Here is a 27,475-nt window from a genome sequence, read left to right as displayed (position 1 = left end):
TGAAAATGATTAAGAATATTCTTGTTTTAAGTGATAAGTTGAACATGGCATACACTTTTATGTATATGTAGTCATATTTGTAGAATCTGCACTGTCTGAAAAAAAAACACTAAAATAAGGGGTTAAATATGTAAATGAGTAGGGAAGTATGTTCTTGATTTTAAAATAGAAGCTCACCTAAGCACTTTTCACTCATCTTCTGATACTAAAACATTAAAAATATATTCCTCCTTTTGTCTGAAATTCTACTAGAAAACAGACTAACTTACAGAAAATTCTACAATTTTCAGAAACATAAATTTACATCATGCATTTAATGTATTAGAATTTGGGAATATAGTTAAGATACGTTCTTCCAAGAGAGCTTCAGTTTGGCATTTTTATGTGTCAAACGTGTTCATTGGAACTGACTAGTGTGCTCTGCAGTTGTTTTTGACTTTCTACACACGAGAATATTGGTCTTGAGCAAGAATTTTTTCTTTAATATATCTAATAGAATTCTAATATGAAAGCACTTTCCAATAAGTGTTCTCTGCTGGTAATTTGTAGGCTTATTATCACCTATTTTCACCAACACTTAACCTTTATAAAATTAAAATCCATTGCCAAATCAAAACCACTGTATAAGTAACAACATTATAATGAATCTCCAAATATTAGTAACATATCTTAAGTTATATTAGTAAACTACCAGAGATACTGTGGTGAAACAATGTTATTGCAGTATGTTGTCTTCATGATGCCTTAATATCAGTGTATCCCTTTCCTATAGTTGTTATAACATGTGGTTATATACACAAACACCAATCATTTAAATAATTTTACTATTCTCTCTGTCTCTCTCTCTTTCCCCTTCTCTTCCCACCCCTTCTATCTCTATTTCTATTTCTCCATCTGTGTCTATTCTGTTATAAAAATAGTGCCTGAGCCACTCATTATTGCAAAATAAATAAAGACCAAATGCAAAATAATTAAAAATAATGTATACATTAATAGTAGAAGAGACAATATAGACAGATAAAATGTATTTAAAAGTTTAAGAAAGGGGGTCAGACATTTTTATATTTGTTTCAGATAACTCACCATTGGGCTATGGTCTTAGCCTAAATCACCCTTTCTCATAGAAGAAGCCATATATAATAAGTGCATCTACTGTAAAAGTAGAAAACCTGCATTAAACTCCAAAAGGAAGCTATAGAAGAGCAGAGTAAGATTTCAGGTGATGTCTCCTCAGAAGCTCACCTCTTTAAAGAGCTGCTCACATGTCTTACCATCTTCTGATGACTAAAGGATCCCAGGTGACATAGCCATGTCTCTTCTTCCTATTACATTAAAAACAGTACACTGGCGATCAAAAGGACAGAGATGTAAGTCCTACTCCAGTTCAAGAAGTATAAGAAAATATCTCCTCTAGAGATGGAAAATAGAAATCCTTTCTCTAGCACAACTGCAAAGTTGGACAGAGTCACACTTAGGGTATGATTCTGTAAATGGCAGAAGAGGCTAGTAAGGACTAGATGGATCTCAGTAATACTGCTTCTATACCATGGGCACCTGTTGGACATATTTTCTACCCATCATCATGCATAGGTATTTGTAGAAGTTTTAATTCAGCAGAAGCAAGCATCACATTTACCAAGTCTGCCACTATGCATATTATAATTCAGGTCGCAAGGATGAAAGAGAACAAGAAATTTCTCAAGGTAGTAAAAAAAGATAGGAATAATGTATAATTGGGAGCAATTAGCCAGACAGCAGACTTTTCTGCATAGCCCTTACAAGCTAGGTGAAAGTGCCATGATGTTTTCGCAGTAATGAAGCTCAGAAACTGCCAAACCCAAATACTATGCCCAGCAAAAACTGTTCATGAGAAGGAAAGGAGATATAAAGATATCTTGAGCCAAAGTTTAGAGAATGAATCACTATCAGACCTGATCTACAAGAAGTGCTACATGAAGTCTTCAAACTGAAGAAAAGATACTAATGAGAAAGAAGAAAATATGTGAGAGTAAAACACACATAGTGAAACTCAGTGTGCTCTCTTAGAATAATCAAGTTTGCCAACCACTTGTAACTTCAGAATGAAGACTAAGTCCATCACCACACTTCTTCAACAAGGCTACACCCACTCCAAAACGGGCACACTCCCAAATAGTGTAACCCTCTATGAGCGAGGTATTCTAAAACATGATCTGTTAGAGTCATTCCTACTCACATTATCACAAATACCTTTCCTATTTAGTATTATTTTGAATGTAGATTAATGACATTCTCTAATTATTTAGTCATTGAATGGTGTAATAACAGAAAAAATATTCATTATTTATACTCATCTATGTGTCTAATAAAAATAGGGTGGAGGAAGGGAGGGATTGGGACAGGAGGAGGGAGGAAACCACTGGGGAGATACAAAGTGAATAGTGTAATTAATAAAGAAAAAAATTAAAAATATATTACTACACCTCTGATAACACATTTATGAAAGAGAAAGGTTAAAACAAGTTGTCCAAACATGACTGCTTCCCCAAGTCCCCCCAAAATGACAACAGCATTATTTCAATAAGTTAAAAGCAATATGTGATCATTAGCAGAGAGATAAAGAAGGTCACTGTATAGTGATGACATGTGGGAGAGTAAAACAACACATTTCAATATAGATGCTCCTGACATCAAGCAGCCAAACAGAAAAAGGAAATATCCATGGACCTAGACAGAGAGAGGAGAGAGAGAGTGAGAGATCAAGAGAGAGAGACAGGGACAGAGAAAGATAGGCAGGAAGACTGACTTACTGAAAGACAGACAGAAAAAGGGAGTAGGAAACATTTAACAATGTGTCAGCAAACCTCAGGTCACTGGGACAGAAAACACAAAGAGAACAGCAGGGATATCACACAGTAGACCACAGTGATCCGACTGACGTCTGCAAGGCTTTCTGTGCAGTAATTGAAGAGCCCACATTCTTCTCAACAAGACCTGACAGACTGTATACCATTAAGCAATACTTTTTGAGCGACTGATGGATCAAGAAAGACACAGGAGAAGAGACTGATCACAAGACACTAAATTAGAGTTAAGTAGGAGCCAGAGGATCTCATGCCTTTTTGTACAATAGGGTGGATAATTATACACTATGCATTTCAAAACTCTAGAAGACAATCCTTTGTTGTTGTTTTTTTTATCAGAAGTTGTATTTAACACAATGATAAAGGCTTAATCTGGTAAAAACATTGCATAATATTCACTATCTAAATTACATGGTATACCTTAAGTATGTGGCGTTTTTGTTCTTTTTGTATCAGTTAAAACAAATTCACATGAACCAAAAAAATCAACAAAGATCTCAGAAGTAAAGTGATTTTTTTCCACAAACTTTCAATAACAGTTGTACCACACTTAGTAAAAAATTATTCAAGCCTACTGTTATAACCTATTCAAGAGGAAGAGTATTGGAGAAATATCTTCTAGTAATCAAGTGTATCCAAAACCTCAACATTTCTTACTGGAAGATTAAAATCAGTGATGAATTGCTCAAGGCATTATACTACAGATCAGCTTCTGCTGTGCCTTAGTATCACCTGTGGAGAGCTTAAACAATACAGAGGGCTAGGAAGGAAGGCCACAGTATAACACTTACCTTGCAAACATGGGAACTTGAGTCCAATGCCCAGAACCCACTTGAAAAATAAATAAATAGAGCCAGGTATGGCGGCCCATGCTTGCAGTTCCAGTGATGTGGAGCTGGAATAAGTTGATCATGGGATCTAGTGCTGTCTTGGTGGCCTCGTCAGTTTAATTCCTGAGTTCCAGGTCCTGTAAGAAACCCTATGTCAAAAACAGAAGGCAGATGCCACCAAAGCAAGATTTCCAAGACTGTCCTTTTACTTCCATTTAAATATTCACACACATGCATTTGTACCTGCACACACACACACACACACACACACACATGCACATAAAACTCGCAGACACAAAGCTCAGACATGAGATTAATTTAAAAGTCTTTGCATTCTGGCTTCTGCAGTAATATTTGAAAAAAAGCCCATGGTAAGTTTGAAATATTAGCCAAGAATGAAAATCATTAATAGTTTACTAAGTTATTTCTTATCAGCTCTGAGGAATATTTATATACATTTCCAATACATAAAATTATATCTAATGGCTTGTTTACTCATTAACTTTTACCTAGTCATACTAACAGAAAAGGAAAAGGATTATTGCTGTGACTGAAGTGTCATAGTTGAGCCAGAGGTGAATAAACCATTCTTGCCTGTAACAAGTGTTAACAGCCCACAGATCACAATGGAGTTGAAAGACTCTCACAGAACATTTACTTGTTTGTTTAAATTTCAGATGCCCCAGACTCACCCTGCTCTTCAAAATCAGAACTACTGGGGCAGGCCCCAAGCATGCATTTGACCAGTCTCTGCTTTGGAGCATATGCACATGGACCTATTGGAGCCAAGGTCTAGTCCCAGGCCTTCCTCACAGCTCTTTCTCCCGAAAGCAAATGTAACAGCAAAGTAACACTGCTCCGGACTTGGTCACTGTGATTCACACTGCAACATTTCTATGGACATCAAAGCTATCTATCTATCTATCTATCTATCTATCCATCCATCCGTCCATCCATCTATCTATCTATTTACTATCTATCCATCAATCTACCTCTCTATCTATTTATATATCATCGATCTATATATCATCTATCTACCTCTATCTCTACATCTCTCTATCTCTATCATCATCTCCATCTCTGTTTGCTTTTATATTCTCTTTCCTCTTTGCTGTGCTAGCAGCTTCCGCCCTCATTCATTTCTAAAATCGTGCCACTCCTTCCATGTTCAGTTAAAGACAATCGTTCTTTCATTAAGCATAAACTACTATTGTATATAACCTTGTCTCCTTCCCCGTTTGCATTGCTTTTATTATTTTTATTGTAAATTAATTTTTCTCCCCCATGCGTAGGTCACATAAAAAGACAATACACAATAATAGGCCATAAAAGTAAATGTTGTAATTTTTGTCCTACCCCACTCCCTGTGCCCTTCCCTTACCCTGAGGTTTTTTTATTTTTATTTTATTTTTTTTTCTGTGATTCTTTCTACTCTCTGTGTTGGATAACAATGCATCCATGTTACATATGTGCCTTAAACACACCATTCAACTTTTCTGTTTTATTGCCTGTGAAGATGAAGGAGCTAAAAGTTAAAGAGAAGAAGGCGATGATATCCCATAGTGGCAAATGTGGACAGTAAAGTCACTATCTTTAACTAAAAGGAAAACATCAGTATCCTAAGTCCTTTTGTTACTCACTCTGGAAAAACACTCAATTTAGTTTCTCTGTCTTATATTAAGTAATTATCTATATATTCTTACAGATTTTATAAAATAGTTCATTTAACTAATAATAATTATTGCAACATTGTCCCTTGGGAGCTATACATAATTGTGGGTAATAATGGAGGAACAATGAGATGGCATCACTCTAATAATCTTAATTGATCATGTAGCTATTCTCATTAACTGGAAGTGAGATGACATTAGGAATTACACATTTCAAATAGTTCTCACTTCAAAGAAATAAAATGTTTTTTTTTTGTTCTTTTTTTTTGTTTTTGTTTTTTGTTTTTTCTGGAACACACAGTAGTAAATGTAACCCAAGGACATACATGTAGGTTTCCCAAATGTAAAACTCCAACATGGATGCAGTTTCATGGAGTTTTATAATAGCAGAACAAAGAAAGTCATAGGTCAAAGTAACTTTCAAATACATTGGTGGGTACTTCAGAGATAGTGATGCAAGATGGGAAAATCTCTCCTGGAGGCCTCAATGCTGTCTTAGGGCACTGATAGATTTTTAGTTGGCGGAAGCTAATGATATGCTAAGTTAATAGACCAAGTTTTTATATACTGAATACAGTATCTCATTATTACTGTGGATGTGAGCAAGGAATGACTGTGGGTAGGATGGTGGATAAAACTAGCCCAAGACCAGGTTATGACGCTCTGTACCAACCAGCATCATCCCAACCTTTCCAAACCACTGCAATTCTTATCACTCAATTAGTGTTTGCAGGCACAGCTGACTTCCAGGAATTCTGATTTTTAATTTACTTATAATATACAATCACTTCCCCTCTCAGCCTTTTCCCTTTAATTATGTGAATTTTATGCCACACGTGTCCTTCTCTGACAGGCATGTCTTTTCAGTTCAATAAATGTTATCAAGAATTCTTTGACTGTTCCTATTGCATCAACCTTAATTAGCTTTTGATTACTGTTAATTTCACAGCATTTTCCCCTTTAATAAGTTGCACCAAAAATGCTTTCATTTCTGTAGCAGCAAGTTTAATTAGTTTTTGAGGCTTGTTTCTCTTTTGCTTCCCATTTTTAGGAAAAAATGTCAACACCCCTCTCTTTGTTTCTGTAAGAATCAACACTACTTACAATTTACTGTTAAGCAGACCCCCTCAGACCTCTAATTCTGGGTTCTAGTTTCTTGCAGCCTGCTCATTTGCAAGGGGAATGTGGTCATGTTTTCAAGTAATTATATTCATTTTGATTATTTAAAATACATGGAATAATTAAATTTTATTTTTAGAGAGGCCAAATGACTTACTTAACCAATGAGGATTCTAACAGGTCAATCAATCCAATTTTAGTGACTACTTTGAACTCTGTGTTCTCAATGATGCGTCACATGTTTGCACTTGTTTTCAGGGAGCTCCGTGAGACCTCGGTACAGATTAGCCTGGCAAACAAATGGTGATTCTCAATATCTCTTAAGAGGAAATGTTACCCAAAATCTGTTGTAAACTTCAAAATAAATAACCACAATTGTTAGACATACAATACAGTTATTGTTTTATTTATACTTAGAATTAAGATGATTATGATCACTGTATTATATAAAAATGGAATGCCAGCTCTAAGTCAATGTTTATTATAGAAATTATTAACCAGTATAACATTTATATGATAAAAGTTAACTGACATTTATTTATGTGGGATGACCTATAGACAGCATACATAAAGATTTAAAACTTTCAATTTCTTAGCACCAGAAAAAAAATAATGATTAACTTTAAACGAATGGGTACATTCATATATGCATATACATATATGCATATATGTATAGCATATATATAGCATATATATAGCATATATATAGCATATATATATGGATATATATATGCATATATACATATATGCTAGTGATAAGTGTCATTTAGGTACCAGGGATTATAAATGTGTTCATAATAGCCGGTACTACATGTCACGTTGTGACATGATAACAGAATACCCAATATGTCAGAAGGATTGGCCCTCAGCTGAAGAAAAGTAAATGCTTACTTAAAAGAGTGCGTTAAATTCAATATTATTGTTCTCACTTGATTAATACAAATGCTTCAGAAATAATACTGACCATTAAAAAAACCCAGAACTGAGTTTTGCAGGCGATGACTCAGACTTGAAAGCAATTTCATGTTCCCCTCTAAAACACAAAGGGTGGTGTGGAGGACGGAGAGAACCAGCGACTAAAAGATGTGACTAGAGAGAAGAGAGGAAGGACAAGCTCAAAGCTACATGGATTTTTGGGTGCTTTTAAAAAATGTGAGTCTTGGCAGCAAAAGGAAATGAAGTTTACCTAGACATTTTTTTTTTCCTGATGCTGTCTCCTTGACCTTGAATCTTTTCAAATGTTTATCCATAATTTCGTAATTGGTAATATCTTTTTATGTGGAAGGGAGGGGCATGCTCTCTCCACTTGGTCCTGAAGCAGCTTTGAACCTGGAGCCTGTCAACTTGATAACATCACCCTCATGCTCTAAGCGTATCCAATCACTGCACTGGTTGATGAGGTGAGACAATATATAACTTAGGAGGCTCAAATGCCTAAGTGAGATTTAAATAATATGTAATTGTTTAGACTAACATCTTTATTTATCATTACACAGCCATAAAGATACTATACAGTCACAGAGGTGCCTGCATCTAAACACTTTCCCTGTTTCATACTAAGACAGGGAGTTATAAAATTTATCATGCCTTTCTTTTTAAAATGCCTACACTGTCTTAATTCACTAATACATATTTATTAAGAAGCCCACATATTATTGTCAGGAAAATTTCAGGGCTTCTTGTTTGTGAAATCACAGTGTCAGCCTTGTAGCTAATTTTAATGTATGTTTATTTTCCGTAATAAACCCTATCAAGCACACATTGCTAGTATGTTATGCCTCTTACATTTTTTTCACATTTAATTGCTTTAATGCATACATTTTACAATCCTGCAGCTGCAGCAGAGGTTAAAACTCTACCAAGAAAACATTCGCGATGCACCCTCATGATTAGTTCCTCTGCGTATTGCTCCAGAGAAAAACAAATTAGCGGGAGAAGGAAAATCTGTTCTGGGAAGTCCCTCACTGCTGGTGTAATGACCTAGCCCCACAAGAGGATTGAATAGAATAGATCCATTGTGACTTCCCAAACGGCTGTAGCTGTGAGCCTCTGGAGATGAGGAAACACAGTCGGAGCGGCAGAGAAAATAAAATGTTCTGCTTGAATGCAAGCTATATTTGCCTGCTTTCCTCAACCTTCTTTTTTAAAAATGCTGCCATTTCATACCAGGACACCTGCTATTTTTTGTCAGTGCTTTCTGGGAAAACTAGACTTGAATCAATGAGCTCTGTGTTCTTGGGTCAACTAATTTCTCCCTGCTCACGTAAATTCCTCTGAAATCCAAATTTTCTTCAGAAAGCTATCCTAGATATCAGGTGCTGATATCTGTCTTTTGGCAAAGATTAGGAAGGTACATTCTCTCATGCTCTTTCTCCCGGCAGAGCACACTAAAGAGCAGAGGAAAAAGAGAGGACACACCATGTGTTTTTATTCAGCCTCTCCTCAAGTTACCAGATCTGGGCTTCTGTTTTTCTGTTAACATGACTCAGCCTTTACAGTTAATGTCTTGGAGGAGTGATGCCTGTGATTCACAAATAATTAAAAATTAATACATTTATGTATAAGATTTAAAAGTTTATAGACTATACACAAGAATTATTCAGCCTTGATATTGGTAATAAATAACAGATTAAAAATAGAGAATAAATACCAAATATGGGTGTTTATTCATATTATAGCCACTTTACAGGTGTTATCTGCAATAGGGAAACTAAGTGGATAATATATTACCTTAGTATCTGTATATGTTTGTATTAGAAATTGTAAAAGTAATTTATGAAGCTGTGATTAAATTTTTAGCATTATGGGAGCTTAAACCACAGTAGGAGTATCTTTGAAGAAACTGATTTGGAAAAAGCATGGCAAAATAAGCAAAACAGTGCACTCTGGAATCGTTTAAATCATAGTTTTGATATTGAGAAACATTTTCCTCTGTATAGAAATTATTATTTTTGATTTGAGGTAGTTTTTCTATATCTTTCCTTGTTGATCTCAAAGTCATTGTAATCCTCCTGCTTCAGACCTCATTTTATATTTTTTAACTAACTTGAGTATATCATCGTAATAGTAGATTCACTGATTTTAGATCCAAAATTAACCATGCATATCTATTTGTTTGTTACAAAATAGAATGACAGTTATCCATGTAAAATTAGTAGGTTCTTGTCATATTTAAAATGAAATTCAACAAATATACCTTGTTTCTATTCATTATTTTTTTTGTTTCCTAAGCATTCTATTACTTTCATTTTCCAAAGTAATATATGTAGATGGTCACTATTCTCGTCAGTCTAATTAAATGAACATGAGCTAACCTGAATACTTTTAAAGAGGAGGAAGTGTTAACTGTGCATGAGATTATCATTAAAGGATGCTTAAGCTCAGTCTCCTCCCTGTCTTGGCAGTATACGTGAGGATCACTTCAATGCCACTGGTAAACCCCAAACTACCAGCGGGGAGGAAGGGTCTCTGAAGCCAAAGTTCTCCCTCACCTACCAAATATGACCCCAGGGGAAAGTTGCTATTAAAAATCATTGTTAAAATGCGATATCAAGTGTGCATGAGTGTAGAGAGTGTGCGTGAGTTTGTGTGTGTCTGTGTAGCTAATAGAAGTAAGATTAATTCTGCTGTTGTCGGTGTATAAGTATTCAGAAACTGAAGCTTGTTTAAAAACTCAGATTCTGCATAGAGATCCCATGATTCATCTCAGACTCAGACATAGTAGCAAATCACTGGGCAAATAGTAAAGATTTTGAAAGTGAACTTTGGTTCATTTTAACTATTCTACTTTATTTTTATATCTTAGGAATGCATATAAATGCAATTTATTTAAAAAATAATGGGAGCTACAAACTATAAATGATATCTTGACGGCCTAGCTTAATGGATTCATAACACACATCTGAAATAAAAGTATATTGAAAGGAAAATGAAGTGTTGCATTGAAAACAAGTAAACCTTTCTGATCAAAATATTCCTGATGCACAATATACTGATGTGCTTTGTGAATTATAAATTCTATTTTCCAATGGTTAAGACCACGATTAATTTATAATATACTGCTATAAAATAACAGTATGTTATAAACAAATACGAATTATATGCATTAAACTTAAACAGTTTAATACTTTTGTGTTATTAGCATAATAATTATTCAAAATATACATGCTGTATATAATTGTAACATCTGAATGTGTGTGTGTTACTGTCATGTGAAAGTTTGGAGTAGTTTTGCTTTATTTTTTTTATCTGGATTGATTTGTAGCAAACATGAGTCAGAGACCATTTGACGCTTAGAACTTTACTCTAGAAACTATTCACTAATGTGAAGAGCAGAAATAAAGAGGAAGGATGAGATACTTCATCAGAGATCAAATGACATCCTGAAAAGTATGTTCTTTGCTTGTACTCTATTCTTAGAGTTGGGATTCTTCTTTCCTCTTTCTCCTACTATATGCACTGTAGGTCCACTACTAGCCTCTCCTTCCTTAAAGGGCTTTGAGCTATTCTTGAAGAATCTGGACTCAGTGCCCAGCTCTTTGATCACTAGGCCACATAGAAAGAGGATCCAGACAGTCCTGATGAGACCTGATAGGCTAGAGTCAGATAGTAGGGGAGGAGGTCCTCCCCTATCAGTGAACTAGGGGAAGGGCATAGGGTGGAAGAGGGAGGGAGGGTAGGACCAGGTGGAGATGAGGGAAGTGGCTACAGCTGTGGTTCAAAATGAATAAATTGTAATAAATAATAAAATAAAGAAAAATTTAGAAAAGTGTATTTATGTCTAAGTGGCTTGTTACTAGGGAAACTAGAAATTTTTGTCTCATTATTAAAGTGACCAGGTAATTTCCAAAGTTGCATTAGAGTTTTTAATAATTTATTTATTTTTTATTAATAACAGTTTATTCACTTGTATCCCAGCTGTAGCTCCCTCCCTCTTCCCTTCCCAATTCCATTCTCCCTCCCTCATTTCCTCCCATGTCCCTCCCCAAGTCCACTGATAGAGGAGGTCCTCCTCCCCTTTCATCTAATCCTTGTCTATCAGGTCTCATCAGGACTGGCTGCATTGTCTTCCTCTGTGGCCTGGTAAGGCTGCTCACTCCTCCAGGGTAGATGATCAAAGAGCCAGACACTGAGTTCACTAGAATTTTTTGGGGGGGAAGGGGAGAGAACTGTAAGATTTATTATCCAACCATATTCAAAGTGATAAATACAACTAACTTTATTTTTTATTTTTACTATTAATTACATTTTATTATCTCTGTATCCCAGCTGTATTCCTATTCCGCTCCCTCATTCCCTCTCAATCCCACCCTCTCTCCCTCATCTCCTCCCTGCCCCTTTCCAAGTCCACTGATAGGGGAGGACCTCCTCCCCTTTCATCTGACCCTGGTTTATCAGGTATCTTCAGGACTGGCTACAAAGTCCTCCTCTGTGGCCTAGCAGAATTGCTCCTCCCTTGGCAGGTAAGGAGGTCAAAGAGCCAGCCACTGAGTTCATGTCAGAAAATTTTAAAGTCAAGTTAACACCATAACATAGTGACATTTTGTGTAGGTCTCATGAGATATTTAAAGCAGATCAACAGCTGTTATTATTGTTTTTGCCATTCATAATCCAGCACTGATGGTATATGACAAAAATATGCATAATGAGAGATAGTTTATAAAAATATTAAGAAACATAATTGTTTTTAAATCTTCATGGGATACACTGAGATGCATCATTTCTTGTGTCTTAGATTCATGCTGATCTCTCTGGGTATAGCATAGTAATGAGAGTGGAAACATGTCTAACAAGACACCATCAGTTTCTACTTCTAGTTCACTGGTTGGAGGATTTAATAATAGGAGACATTTCTTGGGAAGAGTCAGCTCAAACAACAAATTATTTAATGTGGCTACCATTGTTATTTCATTATGAATAAGATGCCAAGTTCTAGCACATATGACAAGAAAAATAGAAAGCTTCTCTAATAGAGGTTTTACTTCCTGGCTGGTTCAAAACAGAATTTCTTAAAATTCTTATTTTCTTTTACTTTCAACTTCAACTTCTTAGTTTAGAAATGTGAGCATCTGGTCACTTATTGAGTCACTGCAAAGTATACAAACATGGACAACACTCTAAGTACATAAACATATTCTGTGTCAGTACTTTGCATGTCATTGCAAGACTGTCTAAACTGAATATATCAAAAGTATATGGCTATCACATGAACTTCACAAGAAGACAGAGACAACTAACCAGGCCATGAAGGGCTTGCTGAGACTGAAGCACCAGCCAAGAACTTTGCATGATCTGGACCTAACCCTGCTACAAAGATGAGAGTGATGGGCAGCTCAGGCTTAATGTGTGTTCCCTAGTAACGGGAGTGAGTGCTTTTTCTGACATGGACTCTCTTGCCAGCTTTTCAAATACTTCCTTTTGGAGGGACTGCCTTGCCAGGCCACAGGGGAAGAGAGCACACTTAGCTATGATAGGCCTTGATGAGCTAGGGTGAATGGGAAGGGGATCTCCTTTTTTCTGAGAAATAGACAACAGGGAGAGGGAAAGAGAAGGAGGGAGGGATTGAGAGGTGAGGAGGATTTATGAACAGGATTTAAAAAAACTATTTGGCTATGTAACTTAGGAAACAGGCTATGAGGGGGATAGTATGATTGTACTTCAGTCATACATCAATACTGTCAAAAAAGCAAAAATGAAAACAAAACTAAAGATTATGTGTATATTTTCACTTGAGCCATGGTCTTCTCAAAAGAGGCGGCAACACAGGTCGTACTCCAGTTCACCTGAGTTCATGGTTATGATCAAATCCTCAAGGGCCATAGAACTCAATTCTGGCGCCATAGTTTTAGGGATAAGAATATTTTGGCTTTCCAACTCAGAGTATATTTTATCCCTATACAGTAATATTCAGAACTATTCTTCCATAATGTTAGAAAAGGGTAATGCTATTGATGATAGCCTTGCACCCACCTGTGAAGAACTGCCCTCTGGCATACTTACTTATACATGATTTAACTTGCAAACACACTTTCACTGAGAAAGTGGGAAATCACTTCAGAAGCATTTTAAACCTTTTAAGTAACAACAGTAACATCAAAAAATGGTTAGTGATATGCTTCCCAACAATCTGGTAATCTTGTGTCTTTACGAATCTCAGACAATGCAATGTTTTCATTGAGATAGCACAAGAAGGACATATACTCTGCCACACAGGAAGATTTCAGAAAAGTAAGGACTTGGGGAAGGAAGAGTTAAAATTTAGAAGATACAGTGTTTAAAATACACTTTTTTGTTTACACATAAACAAACAAACACTAGACTTCCCATATACTCATCTCAGATCTTGTACAGTCTTTCATGAGGATGGTTTAATGCATGGATATTTCAGTATGGGATTCAGGAATTTATATCTGTTTGATAGGAAACAATTTCAATTCAAGATACCATTAAGAAATATTAAAAGTCACTAAACCAATAAAAATAAACAAAAAGGAAGTATATTTTACTGTGCATCCTCTCAGTGATTCCCAGGTGTCTCTTTGTTTAGTAAACATAAAACACAGAGTGTCAAATGCAGAGAAGGCAGATTAGGAAGGGATGGTAGGATAGAAAGATCCAAGTTCTGAGGCTTTATTTGCCTTAAGAGGGCTGACTGGATCACTGTGTCCATCAGTCACAGTAGAACAAGTTATAAAACAGAAGTGTGTCAAGGTAATGCCAAGCACTGGACACTTGGCTGCTCTGACTTCTGGTCTATTTGAATGTCACAATTTGGGCCCTCCTCTGTTGCTCCAAGGACATTTATCTTATGTTTTGTTTTGGCAATCATTAACTCTGAATAATTTGATTTGCAGAAAGTTTTTACACATTGCTCTTCAAATGCTTCAAGGTTTATTTGCAGTACCCTTTACTACAATGTTTTGGGAAACCATTGTGGAGGCAAATATTTCTGGGCAGACGTTTTCTCCTTGGTTGACCTGCTGTAAATCCATAGAATTAGGTTTGGTCACTAAAGTTTTCATGCTAGTCTGAACTAAGAATTTAAAGTTGGTTTTGTTGTTGTTTATGTTTGTTTATTTATTTCTGAAACCCCGTATAGAGGAAAGAAAGGGGCATTAACAATGTTTTGTGAAGCCAGGCGTAGTAGCACTTGCCTGTAATTCCAGCCCTTGGGGTGGCAAAGACAGGCAGATATCAAGGAGTTCAAGGGCAGCCTGTCTACAAAGTTAGTCCAGTATAGCTAAGGCTACACAGGGAAACACTGTATCAAAAAACAAAACAAAACAAAACAAACAACAAAAAAGAATTTTCTGTGGGTGGTGCTTCTTTTTTTTCCCATTCATTGTGCTCTGTTCATTTACTTTTATTTATTTCTTTAACTAAATTTTTATTTTTATTTATTACAATTTATTCACTTTGTTCCTTAGTTGTAGCCCCTCCCTCATCTCCTCCCATGCCCCTTCCCTAGTACACTGATAGGGGAGGTCCTGCTCCCCTAGTATCTAACACTAGCTTATCTGGTCTCTTCAGGACTGGCTGCAATGTCTTCCTCTCTGGCCTGGCAAGGCTTCCCCCATCCTCCCACACACACAGTGAGATGTGAGCCAAGAGCCTGCCACTGGTTTGATTCTCTTTCATCTCCCCAATCAGTTTTTGTTTCTACATATTGTTAATATTGATCAAAAATACTGTTTAAAATTTATAAACAAACATGGCTAATTTCAAATGATGTATGATTTTTACTGACATGATGAAAACGTGTGATCTTCTCTATCCCTCACAGGAAATAAACTATTTATTTGTTCATAGTAGCCCCACCATAGTGTACATCGTTTATCAATGGCATCATAATCACTATCATTGCACACTGATGTAGCTATCACTATATATCAGTTAATCATTGGCAGCTGCCTCAGTTTCTGGGGACTGAAGAATTGCATAGTTTGCCTTCCAGGAGCTGTGGATAATAACCCTAGGAATAAGAGAACATTTAGGCAGTAGAGATATGCCAAAAAGAAGCTATAAACTTCTTTTAAATGAAAGAGTGAATGTTATTAATGAGGAAAAATGTTTATGATATCGCTATGATCTACAGTTAAACATAAGTAGGGAATCAGTCCCTAGATGTAGGGATCCACGCTAGGCGTAGTTCCAGATATCCCATTAGAGATTAGCAGGTACCTTTTCAATCAGATTTTCATTGCTGTTTTGAAATATTTCAGACAAACAACTTAAAAGATATCTTTTGGCTCATGGTTGTGGATGCCAGTGCAATTTCATCTGCATGTGTTGCTTTATGAGTGAGGTTAAGATTAGTATCTTTGGTAACAGGAATGTCGGATAGATGGTGTTTACTTTTTGGTTGCTGGAAAACTGAGACAGAAGAGGGAGCTCGCATAAGATGCCATTCAGAGGCATGAGCTGTGAAGTCAGTGACTGACTTCAAGATGTTTCGCAGCTCCCAATAATGATATATGCTTATTACCTCACCCATGGACCAATCTACTAATCTAGTTAAGTGTAAAATAATTCAACCATCTTTCAATAATTGGAAGACCAAAGACCTTCACCATAACAGTATTTGGGGATGAGACAGCCACTTCAAATACAAACCATGTCAAAGACATCATTTATTGATAAGGGAGAGTATTGTATGCTTTTATTAAACAGGAATTACGCATATAGTTCTTACAGCGTAAGCCTCAAAGTATTCCGCTTCCCTGTATTTTTCTATTTTATAATCAGTATTTTATAGACAAAGCATAAACATTTGGGCAGGTCTGATAAAAAAAAATTATGTTCAGACTAATTTATGTAAAAAATTAAGACTGAGTTGCCTACTCCCTGTTACAGTTCCAGTCTGGGGGGACAGCTGTGATAGTTTAAAATTGTTTTTCATGATGAATTGAAATAGGTGTAGAAACACAAGGATTCCTTCCAGCGACACCTCCTCAGACAGAGTGAGCTTGCTTACACTGTTCACAATTGTTCTGGTCTTTGTCATTTAATGTAAAATCCTTAATAAACAGGATGAAAATTCAGCCACTTCCCATGTATCCAAATGGGAAAATTATTTATGTATCCTCTTCAGAACTAGATAGTTTTTGCTACTAAATTTTATTTTACTTTACTTTAAAAAGTATGAAAATGTGTATTTTTATTCTACTATCATAGATACTTTGTATCTTTTGTAAATTTAATGTTTGCAGTAAGCACAAAGTAGCATGGGTTATTGAAAATCAATATGGTACTATCAAAGTTTTCATCAGACTGGATGGTTTCCTCAGGGTGGGGTTGTATCTCTGCAAGAGGAAATTTAACTGAGACCAGAAAGAGAGACACATTACAGCTGAATTCGAAGCATGGCAGTGTCAGGCTGAGTAATAAACAGAATTAAACAGAATTGAAAGAGATTTTGGAGATAGACTCCATAAAATTTATATTGACAAGAGATGAAAAAAAAGATATCAAGAATTTCTATTTAGAGCCAAATAGAAGCATAGGAGTTGCAACTGGGTCAGATAATGAAAAATGGAAGGAAACAGATGTGTGCAGAGAAGGGGGCTGGGTGTAGACAAAGCTGGGCGGGAAAGTCATTTACTTTGGGTGTCTAAATTTAAGATTCCTGGCAATTTCATGTAGCGACATAAGTGTGACTCTCACATGCACAGATACAGTGGCCTTAAAATGACCATTCTTTCTGTTTATATGTAATTTTTCTGACCTCCTGCAATAAGTTGGATTTTCATTTTCTTTATCCACAGAGCAGTGACTGTTTGCCATATTGGCTTACTTATTAAATATAATATTCTTTGTTGTCTTTAGTGGAAATAAAATATGGTTCCCACAACAGCCCTAAGCACATATGAGGCACTGAGTAAATGTTCTTTGCATGCATGAATGAATGAATGGATAAATGGATTACAGACTTCAATGAGACATGTATACTGTGTTTTCTCTCTTGCAAAGACTGATAACATATTTCACACAAGGATCTCATTTTAATCTTTTACCTATCTTTTAACAATGTGTAATAGTCTAATGGACAGTAGATAAATACTAATTGATTCATGGATATTAAGAGAAACATATGGCTTTGACTGAACATTTACAGAAGTCATTTCCAAAAATATATTTTAAAAGTAAAAGGGAAGAGGGACTGCCTCTGACATAATCTGATTGGCCTGCTCTTTGATCACCTCCCCCTGAGGGGGGAGCAGCCTTACCAGGCCATAGTAGAGCACAATGCAGCCACTTTTGATGTGAACTGATAGACTAAGATCAGAAGGAAGGAGAAGAGGACCTCCCTATCAGTGGACTTGGGGAGGGGCATGCATGCAGAAAGGGGAAGGAGAGTGGGATCAGAAGGGGAGAAGGAAGGGGCTTTTTGGGGGGATACAAAATGAATAAATTGTAATTAATAAAAGTTAAATAAAAATAAAAAATACTCAAAAAAAAGTAAAAGTCTTTCAGGAATGTTAGAAATGCTGGGGAATAGTCATAGGGAGACAAGAGGGCGGGTGACTAGGACTGGGAGGATACGAGGAAGGGGGCTGCAGAGGGGATACAAAGTGAATATATTGATATCGTAATAGATAGATACATAAGTAAAGTTTTGAAAACTTTGAAAAAGTGTATCAATATACAGATATAGGACAATGCGACAGGGTAGGGAAGGGAGCACAAACGCAGAGCGCGACCTTGTCAAGGCGTTTGAAAAGGAACAGGCTGTGGTAAGCTCTCTGCATAAAACTGTGATTTGTGACACCTGTTATAGCTCAAATAACTTAATTTCCATTGCAGGGTTTATGTAAAACTTTATGTAATTTAGACAGAACCAAACACTGTGTATTATGCTTGTTTTTACACATAATTTATTTTTGTCGCTGTGTCCCCTCCTTTAATCTACTTGGTACCCAGCATCCAAATAATCCTTTTATTTTCTTTTTTTACTAGTTTTTCTCTTTTATTTTTGTGTGCTTGTGTGTGAGTGTGTGTGTGTGTGCACTGTGGTTGAGTAAGTTTGTGGCTGTATAATGCCAATAATAATTATTTTCTGATTCAGAAAAACACATTTCTATAAATCAAAATTTTAAAATTTGTAGGAGATTTTAAAAGGTTGCTCTCCTTGTGGAGCTCCTGACTTGGGGAATGGCAGGAGAGGAGAAAAGGGAGGGAGGGTAGAATTGTGAGGGGATGAGAGAGGCTATTAAGGCTGGGATAGAAAGTAAATAAATTGTAATAAATAAGGAAAAATGTATAAAACTTATAAACATAGTGTAAATACCTAGATAAAGATAGCAATTCTTTGAAAACCCCAGGTAGAGCCAGTAACTTTACTTAAAAAATAAAATAAAATCTTTTTTTAAATGTTTTTGCTCTCCTAGCATTGTCATTAACACATTAATAGTAATTAAAACCATAAGTAAAAGTTTTAGATGATTGTGCAGCTGAAAAAGAGCAATTAACCATCCAGGGCACAAAGGAATATACATGTTCTACATAATAAATTGAGTAGGTAATAAAAGAGGCATAGGAGACCATAGAGAGAAATAGCATTAGCAACAAAAATAAATAGTAAAGGAGACAGAAATAAAATAAGGATGAAAAGGACATTTATCCATTTCAGCATTTCTACTTTTACATTTCTCATGAATAAAAGACCATAAGTAATTCAGGAAATATATTAAAGACTTAATCTTAAAAATTTTAAGATTATAATTATAAATTATAATTTTTATAAAATTATAAAACATAAACTAGATAATTCCTTTAAACTCATGGTTTATTAAATTGCCAGAATGACTTGATTAAAAAAATGGTCTTGACATGAATGGTTGCTTCCTTTTCATCTTTTCATCCCACTTCTGAAAATATGTAATGTGCTCAATTAAAAATGAAAACAATAAAAAAGTAAGTAATTTGAAACATAAAACACTTTCTCAATGAAACCTAAGTCTAAGTTTTGATTTTTTATGTTTAAAACACACACACACACACATACACACACACACACACACACACACACACACACATATATATATATATATAGAGAGAGAGAGAGAGAGAGAGGATTACACACATGAGGAGATGCATAGCCATTTATCTATTCAATTTTTAATAGAATGTTAAAAATGAAAGGAACGGTAAAACAATGCATGGTGTTGTGATTAATCAGAAATATAAGGCCTGGAATAAATATGGATATGTTATATAATTTATTATACATCAATTATATATTAATCACTGCAAATGCACTTCCTCTCATATTTATTGTAGCTCTTCTATAAGTTAAAATTTCTTCAAAACCACCTTCAAAGGCACCATATTACATTAACCCTCTAAATGTGTCTTATGGCAACTCTAACAAATGTTTATCTGACATCCTTGGAGGTTTTGTCATTTATGATCATTCTTATCTGTAGTCAACATTAATGAGACTTTGGAAACTCTCACCACTGACCTAGAACACTCTCCCTTTGACTACACCTGAGTTTGCTGAATACTTTTCAGCATGAGGAAAAGTAAATGCTCTACATCCACAGGAAAGATTTTATCAGCCTCTGTTAGGGATTATTTATTGTTCTTCATTCTACAACCATCACTTATTACATGGATTTGTAGTTATGTTCCTTTGACTATTTTCTCACTCAGGAAATTTTTTGCCTAGTAAATAGCCATACGGCAGGGAGAGAACATCCTCGTTAGAATACAGCAAAATTGTCACATAGTGCTTGAAAGTTTTTCCTTGGGTCCCTATTTTTATCTCAAACTGCTGGCCAAACTGTCCCTTGAGAATGTTTGGTTTTTGTCTCAGAGTAGCTAGGGAAATTAAATATGTACCTGTCACTGCATGCCAATTCAATTACCTCTTTCTCTTAGAATTTGAAAATTTTTATTGTTACAGAATTTTTTCAGTGTGTGTGTTTTAGTGTGTGTATGTGTGACTTTGTATAATCTTCCATTTTTGATGAGAGTTATGTCAAAACATACTTTTATTTCTGTACATGCTCAAGTTTTTTGAACTTTTCTATTAGCTTTAATTAATTATATAACATTTGTAAGTTGTTTAGGAGACAGCAATAAAACCTCACTTTATGCTTAAATTCTTATTCTTTTTAGAATTCATAGACATTTCCATATAGTAATAAAAGCTGTCTTTTATGTACTTATTAGTTATTTAAAACAGAAATATTGATTACTTTCAGTTGAATAAATATTGTAAAAAATTAACATCTCTCTTTTTCAATGTCATAGGAGCCTACCATCTTATCAGTATTTGAGGCTGATTCAGTGTGGAAATCCATGGATCATGTATATCTCTGAACCACCATGTGCTAATCCAAAATGTCACTCTTATTATAAAGGAATTTAACTCTAACACATATTTGGTAAAATATTGCCCCATCCTTTGATGATGTGCGATTGAGAAACAGGATCATCAGAAAACAATGGGTAATAGAGGAGGGCAATTAACATAACCTGATTTGCTTGTATTTTCTAGGGCACACTGTTGCTTGCCTACCACAGTACAAGAAATACAAGTTAACTTGCTTTCTTTTCTAGCCATTCAGTCTTCACTTCTTCTAAATGTTATTTACAATGGAGCTCTCTTCATGTTCGCAAACTGCTGTTTTATGTTTTTTTGTTTTTTTTTTAATTTTTGTTTTTGTTTTTCTCACATGGTAAGCAAGAGAACTAAGATCTTCTTTACAAGGACAACCATCTCATCAGGAGCTCCCATTCTATGACCCATCCCTTTCCAGGGATAACCTTTCTGAATCATCATCAAAGATTCATCTTTAAATATGTAAATTCAAGGGGACACAAACATTCAGTTCATTGCAGAAAGTGAGCTGAAAGTGAGCAACATAAACACATGTAGAGGTCAAATGACTGGGAGTTAAGATCATGGGCAGAATCTGGCAAAAGTGTCTATATCACCTAGTCTTTAATAAACACCTTTCTGCAAAATGTTTCAGCATGGCACCTCAGTGTCTCTATGAGCCCCTCTTTAGTCCTTGACTACCAGGTACACTTAGCTGTGTGGGTATGCTGAGTTTACAAAAAGCAGAAAATAATCCAAAGGAGACTGGCAAAATACTTCTTATCACAGCATTGTCACACTTGGATCCTTAGAAAACGGTGTTTACCAAATGCACTTGGTATCACTTTCTTCATTATGAAAATACATTAAATCTAATTACATTCATCTTTATCACCACCAGGTTAAAATAATTTCAAAAATAGAATAAATAACATTTTTTACTATCATTTGAACTTTTAACCAACCAAAACAAGATTATACCTAAATTTAGTGTCTTTATTTTGGTATTTGTAAGTAGTGTGTTACAAAAGGCAAAGAATTACCAGTGGATCATTAACCTTACTTCCTCATGACTGCCAAATTTGGTGTTACCGGTGAAAAATAGCATGAGAACTTATTGATTATAAATAAACTTATTTCAATTGTGTAGTTGTAGTGTAGTCTCGTGTGACTCTTCTCTTCTTCACCATCCCAGGCTAAAGTGAAACTATCCTAGGCTTTGAAATGTAGTACTTAACTGCTGAGCAATAGAACCTGATGTTTCTTGAAGTTGCATGAACTACTCATGTTAAAATAAATCGTCCCTTATTATTTGAAAGATGCTAACTTCTAAGAATTGTAATATATCACACATTTAAAATTTTCCTATTGTCCAATGACACTTGAGTATCCAATTGAATAAGACCACTGCTGGATAAGAATTTGGAATGATTGAAGGCTTTCCACGATCAACTACTACTGCAGAATTAGTTGTCATAAACATGTAAATTAATTGTGATGCAATCCATAATAGAAAAAGAGGATAAAACTTAATCAAGTCACGTATTTCATTCACATATTTTGCTTGTATACTGCCCGGAGGAAGCCCAGATGGCTGAAATGTTGGCAGATTTTTGCACCTGCGATGTTAATAAACTGTTCTGTTATTACCTGTGGTACATGAGTTGAATATTGTGATGATTCACTCAGCACTAAATTCAATGATGAGTTCACAGATCATACTGTGGGTTTTAGGACTAGTAAATGAATCTCACTAGATTCTGCAGTGTTCACTTTTAGAAAAAAATGCCGGACACCACAGAAATCTCTCCATCCTGACAGATCATGTGTCTAAGCTTGATGCAGAGTAGCTGTGATAAATAATATACATATATACATAGATACATTCATACATACTGGCAACTCGATAGTCCAATAGATAAATGGACAAGTCTGACACAATAAGACTTGTCTAGAGGTGATACTTTTTTTTCAGTTAAAAACATCTGAATACAGAAAAAAACCCACAAAGAATGGATTTGAAAGTCTCAGGAAAGAGCTTTCTAATTTATTACACTACTTCAGTGAAAAATAAAGAACAAACTCTTTTGTTACATATTTTAGAGATATTGAGATGATGGAAAAGGAAATACTCATCAACTACAGTAACAATATCATACTTTCAGGATAGTGAGTTTTCCCTACATGTAGATAAATTGGAGATGAACATTTGTGTTGTATTTTCCCTAAGTGACATGCAGATTTACTTATGCTGTTAAATGTCTGCAAATTCTTCCCACTTAGTACCCACCCATCCTGCATGTCTGTGGTGGTTTAAATGAGGGGTCCCCATAACTGAATTTATGAACCTTTGGACGCCAGTTTCCCAGTTGGTGAAACTGTTTGTTGGAGGCTTAGGAGACCTGGTCTTGCTGGAGGAAGTGTGTCACTGGAGGTAGACGTTGACGTGTCGAAATCCATACTCCATCTCTGGTTTGGCTCCCTCAGTCTGCAGCTTGTGGTGGCTGTTGTAAACTCTCAGCTGTTCCTGATGCTATGCCTGCCTGCTGCCATGTTTCCCTGTCATGATGGTGATAGACTCTTATCCCCCTGGAACCATAACCCCAAAATAAACTTCTCAGGAAGTTGCTTTAGTCATGATGTTTTATCACTGAAATGGAGAAGTAACTAATCCAACTCCCAAAGAGTTTCACCCTTTTGGCTCTTAATCTTCCTTCTCTCAATTGCAATATCACTGTCTCGGGAGAGTGCTTCTAGACTTCCTGAGCTGGGGAAGGTTCATTGATTAAATGGCCTCACAGCACTTCAAACATTATCTTCATAGAGTTTACATTGTGTGTGTGTGTGTGTGTGTGTGTGTGTGTTTGTGTGTTCTCAAATACATTCATTTTAGAACTGAATCTATTGTGCTTTGTCTGGAAATACATTAAACACACATTAATTAAGACATTATTGCCATGTTTGTCATAGTAACTGTATCTACTAGAAAATGAAAATTTCAATTAAAATTTTATTTAAAATTTATTTAATACAAACTCATTTAAATTTTAAATTTTATTAGGGTTAACAACTTTTGAATAATTAGATGGTAGGTACCTTAGGTATTATTATTTTGTTATGGTTCATACTGTTATACTGTAAGTTTAATGCCATTTGGAAGTTTTATTTTTCAGTGTTCAAAAGTGGCTGAATGCAATGTAATTTTAAAAGTTTCTAATAGTACCAATGTAACTTAGAAACAAACTCACTCATTCCAAAATGATTAGTGATTTCTCATATGTGCTCTACATATTCTGTTTGGAAGTTAGGAAATAAAGGAATAAAGTCAATTCTCAGAGATGAAGAGATAGCACAGTGGCTAAGAAAACTTGCTATTCTTCCAGAGTACACAAGTTTGGTTTCCAACACCCAAATCTGACAGTTTGCATCCAATTAACTGTAGTTTCATAGTATTATATGTGTTCTTCTGGCCTCCTTGAGTATAGAAACATATGGGACTCATTCACATGGTTACACCATATAAACATAACATGAAAACAATACACTAGAAAATGTAAAGACCTAATATTTATTGATTAACAAAGTCAATATTTTAAAAATGAAAGCATGATTAGCATGATCTGCAAATTTGATATAATTTATCAAAATGCTAAGGAAATTGGACACAAATGCAGAAAAAAAATAAGTGACATTTCATGTGGAAACATAGAAGACCCACAAGAGTCAAAGCAATAGTAAACATGATGAGTAACACTTGGGGTTTTGCAGTATCTGATTAATGTCAAATTATAGTGTAAAGCCATAAGTAACAAAAACCTACCCTCTGGCATATATTATATGCACACATATAATAGCTCTAGCAAGATGGGATGTGTGATAAATGTCATAAAAACTATGTTAAAATGGGGGCAAATTGTGTAAATCGTGATGCACCACTGTAAGTTTTAGCAACTAGGAAGAAGGCACTGGATGCATCTCTTGACTTACATGTATAACTTGTCCTGATGGGGCAGGATGACTCTCACACTTATATTAAAACTAAGCTATAAAAGATAACGTAGAGATCAGAGACATTGTGGTGCTCAAAGAAGACACTTTAAGCTTAAAGTAGGATATTAGAATTAGAGGTTGTGAGAAGTGCTTAAATTGCTAACATATAATAAGAACCAGAGCATGTGTTGAGTGTTGTATGCTGATATAAAGTGGATTAAGACCAGAGCAATGGAAAAATTGGGCATGAAATGAGATGGGAATTTCTTTGGAGGAAAAATTTGCTGAGAACCATCAGGAATTTTATTTTGAACATGGTAGGTTATAGTGTTTGAATACACAAGAGGAACCAGGACAGGAGCCTACCACAGAAGGCCTCTGAATGACTCTACACAACAAGGTATCAGAGCAGATGCTGAAGCTCATGACTAAATTTGGGCAGAGTGCAGGGAATCTTACGAAAGAAGGGAGAGATAGTAAGACCTGGAGGGGACAGGAGCTCCGCAAGGAGAGCAACAGAACCAAAAACTCTGGGCCCGTGGTTTTTTTTGAGACTGATACTCCAACCAAGGTCCATGCATGGAGGTAACCTAGTACCCGTGCACAGATGTGGCCCATGGCAGCTCAGTCTCCAAGTGCTCTCCCTAGAAAAGGGAACAGGGACTGTGGCTGACAAGAACTCAGTGGCTGGCTCTTTGATCATCTCCCTCTGATGGAGGAGCAGCCTTACCAGGCAACAGAGGAGGACAATGCAGCCAATCCTAATGAGACCTGACAAGTGGAAGGGGAGGAGGGTCTGCCCTATCAGTAGACTTGGATGGTGGCATGGAAGGAAATGAGGGAGGGAAAGTGAGGTTAGGAGGGAATGAGAGAGGGGACTACAGCTGGGATACAAAGTGAATAAACTGTAATTAAAATTAAAAAAAATTTAAAAAAAAAGAAAAAAGAAATAAAACTGAAATTCTAAACTAAAAAAAAAAAGGTTTGTGCAGGAGTTGTGCAAGTCTCTAGGACAGATGGTATGTACAGGCTACCAATAAAAATTCTTAGCAAATAGTTGCATATTTTCAGTATATTAACTGAAGAATTACTTACATATATCTGTGTGTGTGTGTGTGTGTGTGTAATAATAATGAAAGAAATTCAGTTAATGGGTATCTTATTCATCTGGTGTGGATATGCATGGATTATTGAGAAATATTCAGCCTCTTACCTATTCTACCTGTAAATATATTGGGACATAGGGAATGGTTCACATTTCCCATTATCTTATTTATTCAAATAAATGATAATAACTCAAAGCTGACAATACCACAAAAAAAACAAAACAAAAAAAACCCAAACAAACTGAGAATAGCTGGAAAGAAAACGCAATTTAAAAAGCCCTGTATTTTATGGAAAAAAATCATATTCACCTTCATCTCTTACACCATTTTACATTGTTTTAATCTGTCAACTCAATAGACTATAAAGTGTATTACTGTAGTAGTTTTCACTAATGTAATAATCAGTAATATTATGATATGTAATTATTTGTTTGTCAGAACTATTTCTTTTTTTAATTTTTTATTTTTTATTATCAGTAACATTTTATTAACTCTGTATCCCAGCCGTGTCCCGATCCCTCATTCCCTCCCAGTCCCTCCCTCCCTCCCTCATCTCCACCGTGCCCCTTTCCAAGTCCACTGATAGGGGGGACCTCCTCCCCATTCATCTGATCCTGTTTTATCAGGTATCTTCAGGACTGGCTGCAAAGCCCTCCTCTGTGGCCTAACAGGACTGCTCCTCCCTTCGGGGGTGGGGAGACCAAAGAGCCAGTCATTGAGTTCCTGTTAGAAATAGTCCCTGTTCCCCTCACTTTGGGAAACCAATTGGTTACTGAGCTACCACAGGCTACATCTGAGTGGAGGTTCTAGGTTATATCCATACATGGTCCTTGGTTGAATGTCAGTCTCAGAAAAGACCCTGTGCCCAGATATATTTGGTCCTTGTGGAGCTCCTATCCTTTCCCCATCAGACTAACTCCCCTTCTTTCTTATGATTCCCTGTACTCTGCCAAAGGTTTGGTCATGAGTCTTTGCTTTGAAAACACTGCTAGTTAGAGTCTTTCAGATGCGCTCAGTAGACTCCTGTCATACGTTCAATGCACATCCCATCTGTCTTTCTAAATAAGGATTGATCATCTTACCCCATGTCCGCTCAATTGATTATCTTTTTTAGGTGTATAGATTTAATTATGTTTATCATATCTTATAGGTCTATATAAGTGAGCATATCCCATGTTTGTCTTTCTCCTTCTGGGATATTTCACTCAGAATGATCTTTTCTAGATCCCACCATTTGCCTGCAAATTTCATGATTTCCTCCTTTTTGATTGCTGAGTAGTATTCCATTGTATAAAAATACCACAATTTCTGTACCCATTCCACCGTTGATGGACATCTGGGTTGTTTCCAGGTTCTGGCTATTACAAACAGAGCTGCTATAAACATGGTTGAGCAAGTGTCGTTTTTGTTTACTTGAACAAACTTTGGGTATATACCTAGCAGTGGTATAGCTGGGTCTGGAGGAAGCACCAGATAGCTTTCCAGAGTGGTTGTACCAGTTTACATTCCCACCAGCAGTGGAGGAGGGTTCCCCTTTCTCCACAACCTCTCCAGCATGTGTTATCGCTTGAGTTTTTCATCTTGGCCATTC

At 35.9% G+C, this 27,475-nt stretch overlaps 1 protein-coding gene across 2 annotated transcripts in view; it reads left to right on the top strand.

Moving 5' to 3' along the window:
* The window catches only part of Cadm2 (cell adhesion molecule 2), a 766,465-nt gene that overhangs the window by 550,428 nt on the left and 188,562 nt on the right, over positions 1–27,475 (top strand). The gene's annotated exons all lie outside the window — the stretch shown is intronic.

This window comes from Meriones unguiculatus, chromosome 17 (genome assembly GCF_030254825.1).
Source record: "Meriones unguiculatus strain TT.TT164.6M chromosome 17, Bangor_MerUng_6.1, whole genome shotgun sequence".
In the NCBI taxonomy this organism is placed as follows: domain Eukaryota; kingdom Metazoa; phylum Chordata; class Mammalia; order Rodentia; family Muridae; genus Meriones; species Meriones unguiculatus.
This window is presented reverse-complemented; position numbering and strand designations above follow the sequence as displayed.